General features: G+C 32.8%; 1 long non-coding RNA gene across 1 annotated transcript; it reads left to right on the forward strand.

Annotated features, from left to right (window-relative positions):
* The first annotated feature begins 16379 nt into the window (after positions 1-16379).
* Positions 16380-21305, forward strand: LOC139494747 (uncharacterized). Its single transcript, XR_011657136.1, has 2 exons — positions 16380-16610; positions 20098-21305. It is a non-coding gene; the product is annotated as an uncharacterized lncRNA (long non-coding RNA).
* Positions 21306-23678: the final 2373 nt, after the last annotated feature.

The raw sequence follows: 23678 nt of genomic DNA on the forward strand, positions 1-23678 counted from the left end.
CCTTTTTGTGCTAATGCGGCGTAAAGCAACCAACAATCAAGCAATCCTAAAAGTTTTGCCAAATCCAGCTAAGGTAATGTATGCCTGAGGTAGAAAAGCCTTAGCATTTCAAAAATTCTAAATTTTGTAAACAGTTAATTTGTTAATATAACCATATCAATGACAATTCATGTCTGCACAAAAAGTGCTGACTACTGGGCTGGTGATACCCTCGGGGAAATAAATCTCCACCAGCAGTGGCATCGACCCAGTGTGAAACATCTTGTTGAGTGCTGAACCCTCCCCTGACCTGGGATAGTGGTGCAACAGCACAACATAAGGACAAACTAAAAACAAGAACTATCTTTAAAAAAGATATCCGACGTATTTAAATTTGAGTATATGTTTAAAACTATCATTTCGATAACCTTCAGAAGCACAAATACACCATTTAAATAACGTTTTCTCTGTTTGTGTTCAGAATTCTCGGTCCTCGTATCTTTCTGTTTACATTCATCAAACCCCGTGGAAATCTAACATACGTAGGTGCGTTCTAAAAATCATGTACGTTCGTACAACAAAGTTTACATTAAAAATTATATAATTGTCCCGAATAAACAGCTGTCACGGATGCAAAGAGCTATTGGAGAAACAATTATTTTAATAAAAATATAAATCTTTGTAAGATCGAATTCAAATATTTATAGTTTTTCACTTGCTTTCCATCACGATATAATTAACGAGACGTTTTTTCAAACACAACCCAATCACCCACCATGACAGCATTTTGTCCAATCACAGAAAGGATTTTCGAGCATGCGTATTCAGTTGTCATAGTTAAGCGTCCTTAAGTTCAAAGGGCACAAACCAAAACTATACCGACTACGTCGGTAAAGTAAGAAAGAAAAGGCTTAAATGGGATCGAGACAAATAAGGAAACTTCAAAAAATTACATCGTACGTGGTAGTGTATTTATCCATTTCTTAGTACAGATCATGTATCTAAAGACTAAAATATCAATCAGTACACATCCAAATTCCAATATATTTAGTGAAAAGATGTCAGAAAAATATATGACCTGGTGCAATGCCATAACAAAACTGACTGTACTATCATGAAAGTGTATATGAGTATATCATATATATATTCCACCATATTTTTCAGAAACATATGAAAGTGCCAACCAAATGTGCAAGGAGGCACAATGCACTTCAAATTTGTCAAATGATGAAGATGATGAAGAAAAGGGGCGAGGCAAACGAACAAAACAAAAAAATGTTGATTCCAAAAGTGATGCACATTAAGTTTTAAGAACTATGTCTGTATCGCAGATCAAATTTATTCGTTCATAGTGTGTTAATTTACGTTTTTTGATTGAGTTAAGCCTTCCAATTAATATTTTATCGTTGGTTTTTTTTCTATGTTGTGATGTTATACTATTGTTTCAGAAAAAGGAGAAGGTTTGCTACCACTAAAACGTTTAATCATTTGTAGATAATTACACTATGAACATTGACTCTTTAATGATATATTACATTAAATTAATTAGAGCTACTTATCTTTGTTTTCCAGATGAAATAGTTTTCCAAGAGATCACATGACATTTTGTCCTCTTGTTTGTTGACTTTGACACAAATTTTCTCAGAAGCAGTGAATTACCACATTTAACTAGAATTTTAAACGAAAATGTTCAAGGGTCTCGGGTATATAAAAAAAAAACCTAGAATATTCAAGATATTAAGATTTATATGCCAAGTTGCAAGTTTTGCCTTAAAGAAAAAAGATGCATTGAAGATACAATGACAAAGGAACTTACGAAGGTCAAAACGTCAGAAAACAAATAGCAAGGGCTTAGTTTTCGAAATATTTTTGAGATAGCTTGGGAGTTACTTTTTTTAGCCAGTCTACATACAGATTATTGATGCTGTGCATCACCAGGGTTTGCGTCTCTGTCTTGGCGCATTTAAAATCTCACCAGGTGAGAGTCTGTATGTAGAGGCTGATGAGCACTCACTCTCTAACATACGTTTGAAGCTTGAACTTCAATATGTTGTCAAACTAAAAGCCTATTCAGATAATCCTGCCTACAGCTGTGTTTTTAATCCGATTTATGAAGATATGTTTGCAAAACATGAAAATAAAATTCCTCCGTTAGGTATACGTTTAAAACCACATTTAGCTTCTTTTGATTTAAAATCTGTTGCTCAAGTTAAAATTTGCAAATGTCCTCCATGGGAACTTCCCAAACCAAAAATGATATTTGATCTCCGTGAACACAATAAAAATAAAACAAATCCTCTTTTAATTCAGCAACACTATGCTGAAATTAAAGCCAATTATCCAGATTTTTCAACTGTCTATACTGATGGATCAAAAGATGGCGACAGAGTTGCATCTGCTGCTGTCTTCAGGGACAGAGCTGCAACTCTCCGTTTGCCATCTGATGCATCCATCTTTACTGCTGAAGCAAAAGCAATAATTTTGGCTTTGAAATTTATTGCTTCTTCAGATAAATCCAAATTTATTATATGTTCTGATTCACTTTCATGCTTACAAGCTATACAAAATACTAAAATTAAAAACCCAACAATTCTCCAAATTTTATATGTTCCGCGTCATGTTGGAATCCTTGGAAACACAGCTGTAGACCTTGAGACAAAGCATGCCCTTGGTGACCCTTTATCTTACTGTGATATACTATATACTGATTTTAAATCTAATATTAGAGAATATGTGTTTAATATTTTAAAAAATGAACGGAGTAAAAAAGATGATAATAAATTACATGAAATTAAACCTAATATAGGTAAACCTTTTAATAATTTTATGTGCAGAAAAGATCAGTGTATTATTTCTAGATGTCGTATTGGTCATACTAGAATAACACACGAGTATCTTTTAAAAAATGAAGATGAACCACAATGTGTACCTTGCAACTGCAAGTATACTATTAAACATGTTTTAATTAATTGTATTGACTTTGCTGATATTCGTAAGAAGCATTTCAATGTCAATAATATACATATATATATATATGATTTATTTAATAATGTTCCATTTACAAATATTATTGCATTTTTTGGAATTTATTATAGAATATAAAAATGTTATTATATTTAAGTCGTTTTTAATTTTTATCACGTTATTTTACTCATATTGATTTTTATTTGTAAATAATCAATTTGCTTCAGTCTAGAATTTTAGTATATTGAAGGACTTTTTGTCTTATTTTAAAAATATGCTTTAAATTGTAAAAATATTTGAATTAGCTCTCGCCGCGATATAGCCTTTTTGTGCTAATGCGGCGTAAAGCAACCAACAATCAATCAATATTTTTATATTTGCATACCAATGAAAGAATGACTGCAACTGCATACGATTAATTTAATAAATTAGCAGTGCCTTAATTACAGTGCAAGATATGAAAACGAAGATTTCAATATTCGCTGATGAAATATGTTGTCCTCCGGACCCTTTCCCTTTTTTCAGCCATAATATTTCTGTCCCCGTAGTTTCTAGTGTTTTTGTTGATAAGTCTTCTCAGCATTTCATTGTTTTCATTCACCATATTTTCTATTTTTATCAATGACATTAAAATCTGATCCCCAGAACCTATAATGATAAAAGATCAAGAAAATGTTTGTGGAAACATATGCAAATATTAAAACAAATAATGATGCAATAAGGAGGAAAATATACATGGGAAACATATCGTTAATATATAATCATTAAAATAAGGTCTCTTCAGCAGGTTTGACTATATTATAATATCAATTTATAAACTTGAAATTAAAAAAATGAAAGCATTACTATTACCTACATAGCCTGTATGCCATTACCAATGCTTAATAGCTGCAGCATCTTTGTGATTAGTATCAGAAGCAGCAGTTTCAACACTGCCAGTGCAACTATGAAAACAATGGATGCAAGGAGTTGCTCTGGATAAACATATCAACCAAGTTAGAAATTATTACTAGCATTGATTTTTTTGTTAAACGTTTTTATTTTGTTCAATATTATATTCTGTCCTGTCCATATATTAGGCGTCAACATATGATGTATTTTCCTAATTTTGTATATTTTGTAAACAGTCAATTTATAAATATACCAATATCAATGATAATTCATGTCAGCACAAAAACTGAGGCATATATTATTATGTTCTTCAGAATCAGAGACATGTTTGGTTTTTGCAGACAAATATAAAGCAAAAATTATAAGGACACCTGAGTAATTAAGGTTATTTTCATTGTTGAAGTCACTTCAGTTATCCCCTTCATTCTTCTGTTTAACATACCGCGATGGTTTCTTTCTTTATCTTTTCTTGGTTTCAGCCTCATTTGAAGACTCCACATTTGACGTCTCTTCTTCCCTTTTAACAGCTAAGTTTACAGCTGAATCAGTAGTTTTGGAATTCTAAAAGAAGAAAAAAAGTTATCATACATGATACATTTGTAGTAAGATTTAACAATAATCCACCTAGAATATTAAATGTCAAATTTAAATATCAAACTAGTCTAAACTGAGGCATTGCATTATCATTTTATTTTTAGAAGGCAAAATTAATTACAGAGGAATTATGTTTGCAGCAAGCAATTAAATGAGCAATTAAATTAGAACTGTAAATTATTGCAAAATTTGTAGTTATTAAAATCTGCAGTGATCATTTCAGCTGTAATATTTTTTGGGGTAATTGATTTAATTATATTTCACATATTTGTCAGTTGTCATGGATTCATATTAATAAATGTAAACAATAATTTATAAATTTACAATGACTTTATGAATATGTTAACACTATTTGTATGCACTGTATTAAGATGATAAATATATGCATTACTTCATCAATTAGATGATTGTGATGAGAGTTGGCATCAGGAAGAAATAAGATAATTTTCAAGTCTTTATTTACATGATTGAAATTGGCTGCTCTAAGGTTGGATGCACATTTGTTTCCCTGTAAGTGCTATCAAGGCCATCAACCTGTAACATTGGATCAGTCATAATGTCATAATAGGACAATGGACATTATTGCTATACATGTTCTTTTCAAAGTTACTACAAAGTGAACTCTACTTGTAGTACTAATTATATCCCCACCTGTAATTCTATGTATTGGAAAAGAAGATGTAGAACAAGAATGTGTCCAAAGTACACAGATGCCCCACTTGCACTATCATTTCCCATGTTCAATAGACTGTGAAATTGAGTAAAAAATCTAATTTGGCATTTAAATTAGAATTATACCATAAGGAACATGTGTACGAAGTTTGAAGTTGATTGGACTTCAGCTTCATCAAAAAACTACCTGGACCAAAAACTTTAACCTGAAGCTGGACAGACGGACGTACGAACACAGACCAGAAAAATAATGTCCCTCTACTATCGGAGGTAGGGCATAAAAAGAATATGTGTCTTACGTACAAAATGCATGCTCATACTATAATTTTCCATGTTCATCAGGATACCATGAATTGAGTGTTATAACCATTTAAGCAACATAAACAACTATTTTCTGGTAACTCTTTTGGTATCCTCCAATTAAGGATTATAGTTACTTTTAGAAAGAAAAAGAAAAGTTTATCTTACCTTCAGGAAAGTTAACAACAGCTTTAAGAGTAATCTGTGACTTTCAGTCAATCTACTAGGTACTCTGAACTAAAACATTTTCTTTGAATTTTTGGTGTATGGATGTTCTTCTTCCATCTCATCCTGTAAAGTATTTGAAAACATGCAAATACAACATCCATGCATGTATCATCTATATTATCACTAAACAAGTTCCAGGTGCGGGAGTTTCTCGCTGCATTGAAGACCCATTGGTGGCCTTCGGCTGTTGTCTGCTCAATGGTCAGGTTGTTGTCTCTTTGGCACATTCCCCATTTCCTTTCTCAATTTTATGTATCATAATTAATTATGTGTGTTTCACATAAAACAACTTATAAAATACTAAATTTAATTCATTGATTTTGGTTGACTCCTTTGTATCAAAAGGTTATGAGGGTACTAATTTAAATCTAAATGATAAACTACATTTTTTTTAAGATGGGTGGGCACGCACTTCAATACTTAATTTAAAGGGAGTGACGTTGGGTTTTTGTTACCCCACCCTTTTCATATAATTTAAATTTCAAAAATGTATACCTTTTCATATATTATTTGGGTTTCGATTGGTGTGTAATGTAATGTGAAAGTGGAATACCGAAGTGTCAAAAGAGAGAAAATTGGTTGTAAAACACAGACCAAGAAAGATTACTGACGAAGTTGTGGAAACTTTATTGAACTTATATATTTCTGATAGTTTAACCGCCCTATTCACATATTTCCAAGCTTAAACAGGTGAGCTATTCCAGCAGTACAACCTATCACATTGTTTATATTGATTGATGGATTGTTGGTTGCTTAACATCCAGTGGCAAATATTTCATGTATATTTAGAACGAGAACAAGTTCACAATAAATACAATAGGTAGGTCTTGTCATAATAGAGGCCATTTGGGATGATGGTCGGGGAAATTTGGACTGCATCTGGAAAATGAGGACATATTGTATAGGGACAGAAATTTTGCCTTACAACAGGCCACCTACGGGCCCTCTAAAAGTTGTTGTAGGGTTTTTAACGTGCAAAGAGCGTGGCACTCTGTACACGAAACATCGGATTTAACGTCCCCATTCTGACCGGACGTGACTGCGAACTTAATACATCCCGCACAGTCAAACGGACGACCCACTTCGGCAAGCGTTTTACTGCCGGTCGGGAGAAGACCAAGTGACCATATTTCTATTCCCCAGTCACCCTTGGGGATTCCCTGCAAAAAAACAAAAAAGTATTTCAACAATATTTCACTCAAAGGCACCCAATAAAAATGTTGTATCGTGTGTGTGAGGGTTTATGTTAGTGTTATCAGATAATAATATGGACATCAGATTGGCTTTTTTTCAGTTATATTTACTCTATATTTATAGTAAAGTTATATCATAAATTATTCATGTATGCATACACAATTTTATTCATACCTTATATGATGCTTTAATATAGACGTTTTAGAAATCTTTCAAATAGATGGTCAACTTGTTTAGATTTCACACTCCTTGAAAAAAGTTGTTAGAATGTTGTCAACAATTGCTGAAAAAGAAAATAAACAATTAAAATTGGTATGCAATATAGATAAATAAAGTCAAATAAACAATATTAATCTCTTTTGTTGAACAATATATTGTAATTGCAAACTTAAAAATAAAATTTCTAAAGGTTTATTTTTTATATCTATTAGTCAAAGCCAAGAAAATCATTTTAATAAACGTGTGTATTCTCTTCATGGAACTCCAGCTTTTCCTTGTTTTCTTCTAATTTTTTCCCATTCTCTCTGAAAAATCTATAAATTGTTGAGAAAATAATTGATTTTACTGACTTAATTCTAGCAAATATGCATTACCATTCAATTTTTAAATCATGGACAACAAGAATGTGTCCACAGTACACGGATGCCCCACTCGCATTATCATTTTCCATGTTCCATTAGACCATGCAAATATAACATTAGAAAGATTATACTATAGGTAACTTGTGTACTAAATTGACTTCAGTGTAATCAAACTCTTTTTTGACAAAAATCTAACACGAAACTCCCACTTTAATTTTCTGTGTTCCTCGTTCCCAATCTTGAGTCGTTTTAGTGATATTGTTTAATTTGTCTAACATGATTAACTCATTGCACTTAAGTTACGTAGCATAAATAACCATTTAACTGGTTTCTCCTTTCAGTTGTGACTCTGCGCGAGATGTAATGTTCCTCTAAGATCGGCTTCATCCTCTGCTGGAATACGGGGTAAATAAATTTCCAGCACTGAAGCTGTACTTCGATTAGGATAAGAGGTTGATGTTATCGTGGCTGCGACAGTGGAAACAGTATTTTAAGCTGAATTCTCATCCAATGTCATTATGAGGGGAGGGGCTTTTATTAAGTGTTTTTATGCTCAAAGTTGGTATCATATAGAATGTTTTTTTGGGGTGATTATAGACCAGATTGCAATTACTTTGATCTTAAGACCTCAAGATTTTTCTCAGTTATGTTTAAAAGCCCAGGATTTTTGGATCAGGACCCACTTAATCCTCTTAAAATACATGTAAGGGGTACTGGTGAGTGGACTTTACTTATTTGTTATATTCTGTTTTGAAATTATATCAATGAAATTGGAGGAAAACCAACCATTTTTCTATTTGATGAAAATCAAACCGGACATTGAAATTGATAGATACAAATTTGGGTCTGCTCGACCTCGATACATTCGCCTTTTTTGCATTGTTGTTTGATTGCAGAATATTCATTGGTCAGGTTAAAGGTTTGTTGAAAAATCGCGGAATATTGGCATCAAATGTATCGCTGCAACTTATAATTATACAAGAACAAACTCAAGGGGAAACAACCTATGACGTACAAACCTTCGGCAAGCACTTATCCGGTAGTATACAGTACATTTACAATGTTAAATGAATCATGAAGGATAGGATACAAATAGTAATTAATAATAAATACTTACTGAAAGGCATACTATATCGTTTTTTACCTGCCCCAAGCTTAGTATTCACACAGAAACTTGGCATTCCCTTTGAACTTGGGCTTTTTTGTGGGTTGATCCATATGGAATCCTGCTCAATTCCCCACACGATTTGCACTGTGTGTATAGATAACCACCCACTTCACATTTCATTTCTCCTTTTATAGTCTGATAGTTTAGTATTTTATCTTATCTTATCTTTTCCCCTAATGCCAAGAGGTACTGGTGTTGATCTTCGAACTCTCTTTGTCATGCCGGGGTAGCAAACTGTACAGCTCCGGCTATACACAAGTGTCTCACATCATTATTGTTGTCAATTTCAATGTTTTATGTACATTCATGGTCACATGTTTTTGGAAAACCGCCCGATTTATCGAGACAGACGACCGAGGCGGCCATTTTGTGTTGTTTACATTGGATATGATTATTACGTTGCTTCCAAAACACATATTCGTACTTAAAATTCGATATTTCAACTTAATTATTTAATTTAAATTGGGAACTGAAAGAATATTTGTATTTGTCTAATTTGTTAAATGTGAAAAAAAAATATTGAAATCGCCGGAAAATACCGAGGTAAAAAGATAAAACCGACCTTGGTAGACTTTGACTAATTTTATTCACGTGGTCTATTATGGGTCCGATACCTTAACTTCTTTTTGGATAATTGTATTATATGAAACCTTTAATCGATCATATTATATAGATATTTGTATAGAATGTACACTTAACCTGCCATGGGTGTATTGATAAGTTTTCAACATTTAACTGAATTTGACAACATTTTTGATTAACAATAGTACACATGACTCAACATAGAAAACTAAGGAATAAGCAACACGAACCCAACCCAAAAGTAAGGGTAATCTCAGGTGCTCCACACATGGCCGTCGAGTTGTGCTCATGTTATAACAAATCCGGTAGTAGGTCTAATTTAGTGAGTCACATTCATGAACGGGAAGGGGATTGTAGTTCCGACATAAGAAACATTTCGATATCATCTGTATAAAAGAGGGACGAAAGATACCAAAGGGACAGTCAAACTCGTAAATCTAAAACAAACTGACAACGCCATGGCTAAAAATGAAAAACAAAGACAAACAATAGTACACATGACACAACATAGAAAGCCAAAGAATAATCAACACGAACCCCACCGTTATCCAGTTGTTACACTTGGGGTTTTTTCTTCAACACTATTCCATTTTGAGCATAGCAATATGTATAATGTAGTCGATTATAATTTTCATTAAAAAGCAGGGGTGTATGTAAGCGATTCATGCTTCTTTTCTAATAATTCAACGACTCTCTGAATTCTAATTACCCCCAAGTGTTATTGGGGTATAGAAATATGGTCACTTGGTCTTCTCCCGACCGGCAGTTAAACGCTTGTCGAAGTGGGGCATCCGTTTGGCTATGCGGGATGTATCAAGTTCGCAGTCACGTCCGGTCAGAAGGGGGACGTTAAATCCGATGCCTCGTGGACAGAGAGTGTCACGCTCTTTGCACGTTAAGAACCCTTGCAACAACTCTTTTGAGGGGTCCGTAGGTGGCCTGATACAAGGCAAATTTTCTGTCCCTATCAAAGATACCCTCATTTTCCAGCGGCAGTCCAAATTTCCCAACCCTTGCAACAACTCTTTTGAGGGGTCCGTAGGTGGCCTGTTGCAAGGCAAAATTTCTGTCCCTATCCAAGATACCCTCATTTTCCAGTGGCAGTCCAAATTTCCACGACCATCATTCCAGATGGCCTCTATTGTATCAACCTACCTATTGTTTTTATTTTAAACTTGTTCTCGTCCTGAATATGCATGAAATATTTGCCACTGAACGTTAAACAACCAACAATCAATCAATCTGAATTCTAATTGGCCAAAATCTGCAGGAATTCATACAAATTTATTCCTGGAAGAGAATTAAAGAATTAACTACCATCATATCAAGGCAATGGAAGAACAATACTTTCTACCAATAAAATTTAGCTTAATATATTGGTAAAACCGATGCCTTTACATTGGTTTAACTTGTCTACACCAAACAAACATACCTTCATTGTAAAGTTTAATACATTCTGGTTACTTTACAGCCTGTGTTTCTATATTGGATAGGGACAGAAATTTTGCCTGTCAACAGGCCACCTACGGACCCCTCAAAGGGTTGTTCTTTTTTTGAATGGTCTATAAAACATTTCACTTTCATGATGACACGAACAAAAAACGATGCTGTGTCAATACACATCTGTTTTGATGCACGCGGATCCGAGAAAAAACAGAAATAATTTCCTTTGTTGGAGTTCGTAGTATTTTTGAATTCTCGAAGTTTTTCCTCACCTGTCTTCTTAATAACCAAATAACCATGATAATCGCAAAGTACTGTTCCCCTTTCAACTTTATGTGCTTTCACTATCACACCCTTCCGACGTCTTTTACAACGCTAACTGTCAGATTCGGCCATTGCTGGGTTTTAATAAATTCCTGAATAGTAGGATTTTTCACTGGTAATTGAGAGTTGCTGCTTTGGGATTTCCAGTGATCGAGACAATGTTTCAACTTTACATTTAGATCTTTTATATACACAGCATTTCCATCTGAATATTTCTGTAGGAGATGGTCTTTTGGAATACTCGGTACTTCCGTCAAACATGACATTTGGGTATTACGCCTCCTTGCCTCAGCTATGAGAATTCTGTCTGCGACCTGTGAATGCACAGCACTCCTCTTATGGTAACTCAATTTGTCGTGAACTTTTTTTGCCACAGTTTTAGTATTTCCCAACTTTATATTCTGGATTATCGGCAAATTGGTTTTTGTAGTTATTGTACCAAGGGTATCAAGGTATTTTGAAGTTTTTCCAATTGCCACTGTATCTGTGGAAAATGGACTTACACTTCGGGCCTTTCTGTTTTGGACTTTTGGCGTTTGCTAGATTAATAGTATAAAGAGGTGCACGTCTCATTCATTACAGCTGAACGAATATGCTGGGCCTCATTAACATGCTGCGATGACGGTTTACTTTAAGATGATTAACGACTTACTACTTTAGATGTCAGTAACCAATCCCGCTGGTCCGTAAACGTGGTGAGTTGCATACATCCGCGTTAACATGCACTTCAAATCCCATTTTAGATTTGGGGATTGTTGTGCAGATTAACGTCCGATGACTGCATCCTAGGTGTTAGATAATTGGCCTTCATTCCACTGCCTCACGGCTTTAGTCCTGATAATGCTTCCTGTCAAATTGGTAATTTTAAGGACATTTTGTTGTTTTTGTTTAGTATCTTGAATATTATTATAGATTGTGATTAACTGTAAACAGCAATAATATTAAGCAAAGTAAGATTTACAAATAAGTCAACATGACCGAAATGGAGTTATTGTCCTTTATAGTCAATTTTTCACAGTTTTTCATAAAATTTTAATAACATTTTCCACTGAAACTACTGGGCCAAGTTCATTATAGATAAAGATAATTGTAAGCAGCAAGAATGTTCAGTAAAGTAAGTACAAAACACATCACCATCACCAAAAAAACAATTTTGTCATGAATCCATCTGCTTCCTTTGTTTAATATTCACATAGACCAAGGTGAGCGACACAGGCTCTTTAGAGCCTCTAGTTTTTATCCCACTGTAATAACTTGGGTAAGAGAAACTCAATTGTTTAAAACACATTTTGCAGCATGCGTAAAGATATTTATCAGTTATTAGACATACAGACATGTGATGTGAAAGTAACCCCAGGAATAAATAAAAATGGTGCATCCTGACATTACTGGCTACAGGTTTATGAAGTTTACAATCACACAATCTGATGACAGTTAAATTTTACAAATCTGCATTATAAAAATTATTGACTGATTCTGGAAGCCAATTTCCTTTCTGGCAGATGTCAACTGATCCTTTCAGTTTTCTTGAGTTCAGATTTTTGACAAACCACGATGTGACAGATTTCATAGATGTTGTCACTATTTCTCCTGATGTCAAAGCCTTGTTACCTTTGGTATCTTTTTAACACCAATATAGCCAAGTTGACGGTCCTTGCTGTTGACAGTAACATTGACACTTATAGCGTGTTTATCCTTAGGATTGTCTTTTTGAAATAAAAGTCTGATGGGCACAGAAATACTTGTTTTAGTGCACCTTGTACCTCCTTTAGGTTATTTTGATACTGTTCACATATGATGAACCTCTTATTTGAAAGATGGAGGTGTAATGTTCATCCTCAGCACTATTATGATCTGAATTACCTTGGTCGTTCTGATCACTTTCATTCCCTGAGTCATAAACACTTAATATAGATGTTGATATGGTAATATTTTTATTTGGCACAAATATGCTTCCTCCTTCTAGACATGAACATTCCAGAGTCTGATCCAAATGTGAACTGGCATACCTGGAAGATCTAAGGCATTGCTATGATCAGGTCTCCCTTGGAAAGCTGCTCCTGGAACAATAGCAAAACTTTTTCATAGAACACCATACAATATATACATGTATACTAGATTTTGCAACCCCAAGGGTGACTGGGGTATAGAAATATGGTCACTTGGTCCCGACCGGCAGTAAAACACGCTTGCTGAAGTGGGGCGTCCGTTTGGCTGTGCGGGATGTATTAAGTTCGCAGTCACGTCCGGTCAGAAGGGGGCCGTTAAATCCGATGCCTCGTTTAAAGAGATTGCCACGCTCTTTGCACGTTAAGAACCCTTGCAACAACTCTTTGAGGGGTCCGTAGGTGGACTGTTGCAAGGCAAAATTTCTGTCCCTATCCAATATACCCTCTTTTTCCAGTGGCAGTCTAAATTTCCCCGACCATGATCCTAGATGGCCTCTTTTACACCCCGAGGGTATCACCAGCCCAGTAGTCAACACTTCGGTGTTGACATGAATATCAATAATGTGGTCATTTTTATAAATTTCCTGTGTACAAAACTTTGAATTTTTCGAAAAACTTAGGATTTTCTTATCCCAGGCATAGATAACCTTAGCCGTAGTTGGCACAATTTTTTTTGGAATTTTGGTTCTTCAATGCTCTCTTTACTTGTTTGGCCTTAGAGTAGTCCTACTGACAACTATATTGGTTTTCTGTTTGAACTAGTCTACTATTAAAGGAGGTTAATATAACTGACTCACCCCAAGGGTGACTGGGGTATAGAAATATGGTCACTTGGTCTTCTCCCGACCGGCAATAAAACGCTTGCTGAAGTGGGGCGTCCGTTTGGCTGTGCGGGATGTATCAAGTGCGCAGTCACGTCCGTCAGAAGGGGACGTTAAATCCGATGCCTCGTGTAAAGAGAGTGTCACGCTGCAAAAACTCTTTGAGGGGTCCGTAGGTGGCCTGTTGCAAGGCAAAAGTTCTGTCCCTATCCAATATACCCTAATTATCCAGTGGCAGTCCAAATTTCCTCGACCATCATCCTAAATGGCCTCTATTACAACAACCTACCTATTGTATTTATTGTGAACTTGTTCTCGTCCTGAATATGCATGAAATATTTGCCACTGGACGTTAAGCAACCAACAATTAATCAATCAATATAAAAGACTTCATGTTTCAGCTAGCAAACAAGCTAACCAAAGATACTACCTTTACCTACACACTCTAATAGCATACTAGCTAACAAAAGATACGACCTTTACCTGCACACTCTAATAGCATACTAGCTAACAAAAGACACTACCTTTACCTACACAATCTAAGCATTTTGCTGTAAAATAAAAAATATACCTGTTCTGTCTTTGTCATCCATATTTTGCCTGATATTATTTTTATTGTGATGCTGAAAAATGATTGTACAAGATAAAAACATTTTTATAATTCAAACAGTACATCCACACATTTTTTTCCCATGAAGAAATTACTCACAATGGACCCTTAATCTACTGTATTTAATCACTTCTTATTGTGACATTTATCAAAATTTTAATTTATACCAAAAGTACGAAAGCCGAGAAGGATCATTCATAATTCAGAATTCAAAACTCGCAAATCAAGAAAGATAATCCTGTTTTATTGCAGTTGCAATCCAAACACAATAAATATTATCTTAATCTGATCAACTGATCTGATAAAATATACCGTAGATTAATAATATAATAGTGCACAGACAAACATTATAACACTTTTCAAAGGATATGTGCCGACATTATGTCAGACAAGTGAAACATTTCTTGTTATCACTTTTACTCCGGGAGAGAGATATGTCGAGTGTCACTTCAATCCTTATTCGATTTTTTTCTTCTTCTTTTCATGACATATGAATCTTTCATAATATAAGAATAAGAAGATGTGGTATGATTGCCAATGAGACAACTCTCCACAAGAGACTAAAATGACTCAGAAATTAACAACTATAGGTCAACGTACGGCCTTCGTCAATGAGTAAAACCCATATCACATAGTCAGCTATAAAAGACCCCAAAATGACAAATGTAAAACAATTCAGACGAAAAAACAAATTTGATATACAACAAAAAACGACAACCACCAAATTACAGGCTCCTGACTTGGGACAGGCACATACAGAATGTGCACCATCCTCATTTATACAACACAAAAAATATGTCGTCCACTTTTCGGTGTAGTGAATTAGAATTATCGTCAGGTGTAAAATAAGAGAATAGGCAGGCGAACAATGGAGATCGTAGCGTTGGTTTTTTTTTATCCACACAGGGAACACATTGAAAGATTTATGCTGTAAGAAATTAAGCATTTCGCATTGTGTCCGAAAAGACAAATGTTCCTTCATTGTAGAGGATGCTTACATAGTTTTGGCATACTATATGTGAATGTAATATAAAATTTCAACTGTTTTTTTTAAATGATTATTTATTAATTTATTTCAGTTATTTCTTTAACCCAAAACCGCCTTTGAAACTGGTGAAAATGTTTTGCAATGTTCCTGGATATCAATTTTACCCGGGGTTTTCGGATTTTTTCATTGCTGTCATTGGGTAAATCTAGTGTCACAATATTACCTTCTAAGTAAACACTGAAAACTTGACACTATAAGTTAAAAATTCACAAGAAAACTTTCTGGTAGTAACAACAAAAAAGATTTGCACTTAAAAATAACATTTCCAAATAAAGTTATCATTTCCCTCCTAAAATAGCAATTAAACGAGTACAACAGGCTACAGAAACTTTTTGTATAATAAAGATAAAAAGATGAAGCTTTGTGTCAAATTAGGTGAAAATACTCCTATGCGAATATATTCCTTGAGTACCAGCTTTAATTTATGTTTTTATTGGCTGTATACCTCTCTGGAACATACTAATTATCCGCATATGTATCATATGTACATTTTGGTTCAGTGGTGCTGATGGCATTTGAAGCAGTCCTCTTTTTCATATAATGACATCGTGGTTTTATATGATTTACTATGTGGTATGAAGTTTGCTCATTGTTGAAGTGGTACTAAGCATTGTATGTAACTTTCAAAACATTTTGTTGAGGCAAATAAAGTTAAAGCGCGTACATGACAAATTAAACATTTTTTCCACTTATAAATTGGCTCGAACGGTGAAAGTGATGCCAACCAAATGTTAACTTGATCTCAGTGTGGTGGTAATTAGCATTGTGTATAAGTTTCATAGTATTTGTTTGAGGCAAAATAAAGTTAAATTGCGGAAACTTTCAGTTTGTAAATTTTCCCATTAATACGTACGGACGTACAGACGGACAAGCGTTAAAATTAATGCCCCCTCCGCTGTAGCTGAGATTATTCCGGCGGCACGTCTGTCTGTGTATACCTTCGTAAAGAAGTCAGTTTAAAATTTGTCAAAGTAAACTTTTTAAAGAATTCCTTCGTTTATTTTAGATTTATTATACATGTCTCTATACATAGTATGCGACGCGTAACAGTTTATAACTACATTTAAGTGTTTTGATATATGACTTTGATACGGTCCATTTGTTATGGATATATTTCAGACTACATTTATGAAATAAAATCTATAGAGCAGTGAATTTTTGATTTTTTTTTTTAGTATCAAGTTATGAATATTTCTTAACCTATAATAAGAAAGCATTCAAAAGTTGAAAAAGGGATTATTATTGGATTGCTAATACAAATGGTAAGGCTTTTAACTACATATTAAGTATTAATTTTAATGAATTCAAAACAGAAAAAGAAGATCTGTATGTTAGTGTTCTTTACCATGTTAACACTAATATAAGACAATCTTAAATTATCTTTGGGATGTAACTGTATTATATACACTATGTACACCAGACCTTTTTGTAAATCTTTTTCTATGAGAAGATTTTAAATGATCAACTTTGAAAAAATGTGAGTAATTATTTTCAAAATATTCTTGAAAGGTTTTGGTCTGTACCTATTTCAATTTGAAACTTGATTTGACATAAACAAAAACACGTTCTGTAATATAATATTGAGACATTAAAAATTGTTTTAGCTCATGAAAACAGCCTCTGGGATATGCACTCGTTTCATTAATTAAATATATACAAAATAAGAATTGTTATTATTAAAAGTTTTATAGATGTTAGTGTCACAAATAGAAATGTGTGTCTCTTGTGAATGGGTGATGAGTTTGCATGCAACACTCCGCCTCCCGTCCCCCGTCACAAACACACAAACTAGACAATACGACGAGTCTGCACGCACTCTGACTAGGAAAGGTTAAAGTCTATATAGGAAAATTAATCTGATATTATTTACGGTATTCTTGTATTCTGTACATGCATATTTAATTCGATAAATAAGTCTGTATGTTGTATGTTTATTTTTAGCTATGTACTTATTTTTCTATAATCCGTTATTTGTATTTGTCATTGTTTTAGAAAAAATATTTTTCAAGTATATTCAAGTAACTTTTGGTTTGTTATATAAACTATTTTATAATTCCGATATGGCATATCGGATCATTGTATTACATGTGCACAGAGCAGTTCAAACTGTGTAAAACTGTATTACGTAATATAGATACAATGACCCTAATACGCTTTCGTAATAAATGGAATTACATAAGTAAAAGCCAAAAGTATCATCGTTCGTCAATCATAGACCGTAACTCCCATATAACATAAAGAAAAATCGTCAAAACTTAACACGAATTTTGTTGATATAACAACATAAAATTATCAGAATTTGATAAACGATACACAAAATCTGTCTTTTGTATATACATATTTTAATAACTAGATTCTTCCGTTGGAAAACTAGGTTATTATAAGAGATTGGTTGTTGTTTGTAAATATTTCATGCATACGAAAAAGCGATGATTTCAATTTTTCCATTGTGAACGTTCCATTTCAGTGCAGCGACCTTCTAGCTTAAAAAAAAGCATTAAGAATTCCTTCTATCTTTTTTTTAAGATTTATTATGCATGTCTCTATACATAGTATGCGACGCGTAACAGTTTATAATTACATTTAAGTGTTTTGATATATGACTTTGATACGGTGTATCTGTTATGGATATATTTCAGACTCCATTTATGAAATAAAATTTATATAGCAGAGAATTTTTTTTTGTGTATCAATTTAAAATATAGATTCAAATATTTTTCACTTCAAACGATAAAGTAAAACTTCTTCAAAACTTCTTCAAAACTTATATATAATGTATAGTTCGGCGTCCGCAAAACAGAAGCCATACGTATTTCATTGAATCTCGATATTTATCATGTTTATAATTTTTCTAACAATGACGTTCTACCTCCATAAGCCTGGAAATGTCATGCCGGGTCATAATTTTAATATATAATTATAGGTACCATATATTAGTTAATATTATATAAAAATGGGTACATTGTTTTAGACAAACATAGCACATCCCTACCAAAAAAAAATCGAAGTTAACCCCTCCACCCAGATTAAAATGGATAATTCCAAGATTAGAGTTGGAAATTGCAAGATTAAAGTTGATAATTCCAAGATTAAAGTCGACAATTTGAAAAAAATAAATAAAAAAGGATGACCCTAATACGCTTTCGTAATAAATGGAATTACATAAGTAAAAGCCAAAAGTATCATCGTTCGTCAATCATAGACCGTAACTCCCAAATAACATAAAGAAAAATCGTCAAAAGCTTAACACGAATTTTGTTGATATAACAACATAAAATTATTAGAATTTGGTAAACGATACACAAAATCTGTCTTTTGTATATACATATTTTAATAACTAGATTCTTCCGTTGTAAAACTAGGTTATTATAAGAGATTTGTTGTTGTTTGTTTAACCTCCAGTAGTAAATATTTCATACATATTTAAACTTTACGGAAAAGCGATGATTTCAATTTTTCATTGTGAACGTTCCATTTCAGAGAAGCGACTTTCCAGGCTTGAGTTTCTTTTTCTATTTTCTTGATAGAGGGTTGCTACTGGCAAGGATGCTGTGTTACCAAGGGTTGCAAATGGTAAAGTTGGATGTATCCCTTTGAAGGTGTAACGGACCCTTGGCCTTGTTTCAGTGGGTGTGTGTTCTTAACAAACTTTCTAAAATAGCTTTCAGTAGTATTTTAAAGTGTAAAGAGCGATCTTTGTTAGCTTTCGTAAGCGCGGGGAATCATGATAGAATAATGTAGGATTTTTGAGTTTTGAATTTTGAATTTTGAATTTTGAATTTTGAATTTTTGAATTTTGAATTCTGAGTTTTGAATTTTGAATGATCCTTCTCGGCTTTCGTACAAAAGATATGTTAACTGCTTAATTGTTCATTCGAGACATTTAATTTCTCAACATAATAATAAAATAAAAACACCTTTAAGACTCATTAAACAGTGATCTACTGTTAAGGCACATTAAAAGCAGGTTGTAACGATGAAGAACAAAAGACATATGTAGAAACTCGACTGGAGGACTTTGAAGTGATCTTCAGTTTGTTTGTATTAATACATAGTGACACCTGTAAGAAACAATTAACAGAAGAATAAGACTATATTTTTTTCCCTTTTGACCGCTGTCCTACGTACATACATTTGTAACATAAAATCGATAAAGTAGTCAGACGATACTTCTTTCTACCTTTTAACACGTATACATTTGAATTTATTTCTTAAAACCGGTAAGATGATCACATAATATTATTTTAATTCCTTAAAATAAATAAACTCAATCATAGATACCAAATCGATTACTTTTTTTAGTGTGTGTTGGAAAAGGGGATAATCATTGGTAATTGTAAATTCTTAAAATATTTCAAAATTCTTGGGATATTCCTTCATCGGAAACGCTCGCGGCCGACTATCGGAAAATCACAATTGTTCTGTACTTTTGTCATCTTGTTCTCCAAATATCCATGCTACCAAAAAAAAATAATCATAACAAAATAATCTAAAAATCGAGACCCGCCTAAAGGACATAACCAAAAATAGGTTAAATGTACGAAAAGGTCTATAATTATATCAAAATTAGTCCAGAAAAAATAAGCATAAGATTAATGGGCACACAACAATAAATGCAGTTTGCTCGCTCATTTTGGGAAATTGTTTCATCAATTAATAAACGTTGTTGTGTTAATGTCTTTAGTATGTTTAACTAACATTACTTTCTAAAAATTTAATTGTTTACCTCTAATCTTATTTACTTTTCAGTTTGAACCTAGTTTTAAGTTGATTACTCAAAACTCGCATACTTGGATATTGGAAAATAATTCAGGACTGGAATAAGATAAGTTAATAACTAAGTTAATAAAATGCAAATAAGGGTTTTAAAACCAACGATTATCACAGCTGGAATAGTAATCAGTTCCTATGTGACGTTATTCCGAAACACCTATTATTCTAATGGAAAAGATACTTTTCAAAAGGCCACAATGACGACCGTTGGATTATTGAAACCAAACTCTTTTGAAACATGGTTTTCGTTATGGGGACCACAGATGTTAGTCCTTTCTAATCGGCAAAGGGCACATGGATCAAAACTTGAAGGACACATTTGGAATCACAGAAATGGAAAGTTTCTACGTAAATCACAACTTCTTGCTTATTATAGACATATCATGAAATATAGACACACAATTGGGAGAATTTGTGAAATAGGATTCAATGGTGGCCATTCAGCTCTCATGTGGGCTATTCTGTTTAATGGAAATATTGATATAGTGGTATTTGATTTGTGCATAGATAAACGCTGCGATATTGGAGAAGAATTCATTCGCGAAATGTTTCCAAATATTAGGCTCAAAGTTGTACGTGGAGACTCAACAAAAACAGTTCCTATATATCGTCATAATAATCCTAGTGTAAAATGTGAGTTTATATCAATTGATGGCGGACATCTTGGCGAAGTTCCGAAGTCCGATTTGCTAAATATGCAGTATTTAGCGGCAGACAACAACACAATTGTAATGGATGATATAAACATAAAGTCGAATGCACCCTACCTAAAATTTAAAATAGTTGGAAAAGCCTGGAAATACGCAATTACAAACAAACTCATTAAACAAATTGGAGAATGCAATCCCTGCAAAACATATCTGCCAACAGCTTGTACATTTTGTTTCGGGAAGTATTTGAAGAATAAGATTTTACTAGAAGAATAATTTTGAATCACATCTTCAACCTTTGAGGACGATAGCTCTACCTTTTTATATTTGTTTATTCCAAGTTGCATTCTGATGCCCATCATTGCAGTGTTTGCATTATTCTTACTATCAAATAGTGAGAACGAATAATAACATGTATAATGTTAAAATGTGTTTCTTGTATTACAAAAATATTCAAAATTATTCACATCACTTAAAATCAGAATTGTTTTTCTCGTTCAAATACCAGAATAAAATAAATATATCATGATCATTCATATTGTTATTTTTGTATTAAATAGAAAAATTTAAATTATTTATTACTATTATGGTCTAATCTGCATGATCATAAAATCATGTGGCGTACATATATATTATATATATTTTTCTTGCGTAGTGTGGTTGTTTTATAAATGTCTTAGATATTTGGAGCATGACACCAGTTGCGAGTATGGTCTTGAGAAACGATGTTACTCCGTCGGAAAGGTACGATAGATGGCTGGCCCGTGTTAAGAAAGAGCCATATATCATAAATCTAGCACGTAAAAGACAATCTTGTAGATTTGAAAAAGAGGAGGCACATGCCGTTACAAAGCAGCACATCCAAAGTAGAAAGTTATAAATATAAGTTGCAAGAACTTGTTTCCCAATCCACTATAGATAAATATGTTTAAACTAAACAAGATGTTTGGAATATAGTATTGTACAGTGTATAAGCTTTAGCAACTAACTGTCTAACCAAATACTCTGCGTTGGAAGAGTTATCTCCCAAAATACTGTTTTGTCTTGTCTACACTGCTCCTTTCGCAACCATTAAAGATTACGACACATTTAATTCACCAATTATTCGTTCTATCTTCATGAATAGGATGACTTTTTGGACCGAAGCTCTCCAGAGACTCCATATGAGAGTTAGTTCCCCTTATGCATTTTATATAAATGATATGCATTTTTAACTGGTGAACCAAATATATGCCTACGGTTTTTTAATTTGAGATCATTGGTTCAAAAAGGTCACTGTCTTAATTTTGATTTCGGCTAATTATCACTTCTTTTCATAATTAGTGCAAGATTACACTGCATATTTTTGTAATTTTCGACATGTCGTAGCACAAAAATTTGAGTTGTAAGGGTGCGAAGACAATACATTTGATTTTTAGCCCCTCTTATATTTTGAATTATGCGTAAAATGTTATAAATCATTAACCATACATGTTTAGGAACAAGGGCCTTTTAATTTTAAGTACTTGGTTTATGACCTTGAAATTTGAGTCAAGGTCATAGGTTAAATTGATTTTCTGGGTTTAGACTTTTATCTTGAATTCATATTTATACATAATAAAGCCATATGACTTTTAAAAAATAGCAAACCGGAAGTGACCTTGTGTAAACCGGAAGTAGCTACTTTTGGACTTTTTTCATACAAACGTGTGTAAAAACCAGGGATGGGGTAATTAAAAATGTAATGGTAATTAAGTGTAATGCATTACACTTTTCCATGTAATTGCATGTAATGTGTAATTGAGCATTTTTTTAATTACATGTAATGGTAATTTAATTAATTACATTGAAAAAAGCATGTAATGCTCAATTACTTTTGAATTACATTTCAATTACATGTACTTTTATGGTGTTAAAGATAAGGATTTGTGTTTAATTATACAAATTGTAAAATTATATGTACATGTATATTTCAAATATTGATATCACATGCTTTTTTAATATATGAAGTCTGTAATTTATTCTGAAGTTTTTATATCATTTATTTGAACTTTAGATTATTTTAATAGTCTTATAATTTACAAAATGTGAGAATCATATATTAGTGTTGTTCAGTTTTTAAGAAAGATCTTTTAACTAAATAGATTGATAATTAATTAATCAGCTTGTTAAACAAAACACAAAAATGTGTCACTGTGAAACATCTTTCTTAGACAATTTTAGAATTGAATCACTGCATACAATCATTTTGTCAAATTAGTATACACAAAAGGATTATAGAAATAAAAATTAACAGCTGTAAAAACAAACAGCAATTAATCAGATTAAAATGTCCAGAGGCAATGCCACTATTACATATATTTTATCTAATTAGCAAAATATTGCTTATATTTAGACATTATATATATACATTGTTTTTACTAAAATTTATTTTTCAATATTGTGACAAGCACACTTTTTAATATTTAAAAAATAAAAATAAAATTCTAATTCATTTATAATTTCTTTATTCATATTATGTTTAATTCAAATGAGTTCATTTCTGCGAAGTTAAAATGTCTTTTGTAAATAGGAACAAATTCCCTCTCCTATCAATATGATGATCTTCTAATCATAAAACTTCCATGTTCTGATCAAGCAATATTTAGCACATTAGCTTCTGTCGAAAGATTATTTACAATTGCTGTTTTCAGACCAGACAGATTCAGTCTAAATGACAAAACATCAAAATAAATAAATTAAATGATTATCAAATGCAACGCTTAACTATGCTTACGTGAATATTTTACACATGCATTATATATACATGTAAAAGATTATTGAAAAATATCATGATGAAATGTAATGTGTAATTTAATCAATTACTCTAGTAAGTAATTGTAATTTAATTAATTACATTTCAAAAACTGTGTAATGTGTAATTAGTGT

This window comes from Mytilus edulis, chromosome 11, assembly GCF_963676685.1.
Source record: "Mytilus edulis chromosome 11, xbMytEdul2.2, whole genome shotgun sequence".
Lineage (NCBI taxonomy): Eukaryota > Metazoa > Mollusca > Bivalvia > Mytilida > Mytilidae > Mytilus > Mytilus edulis.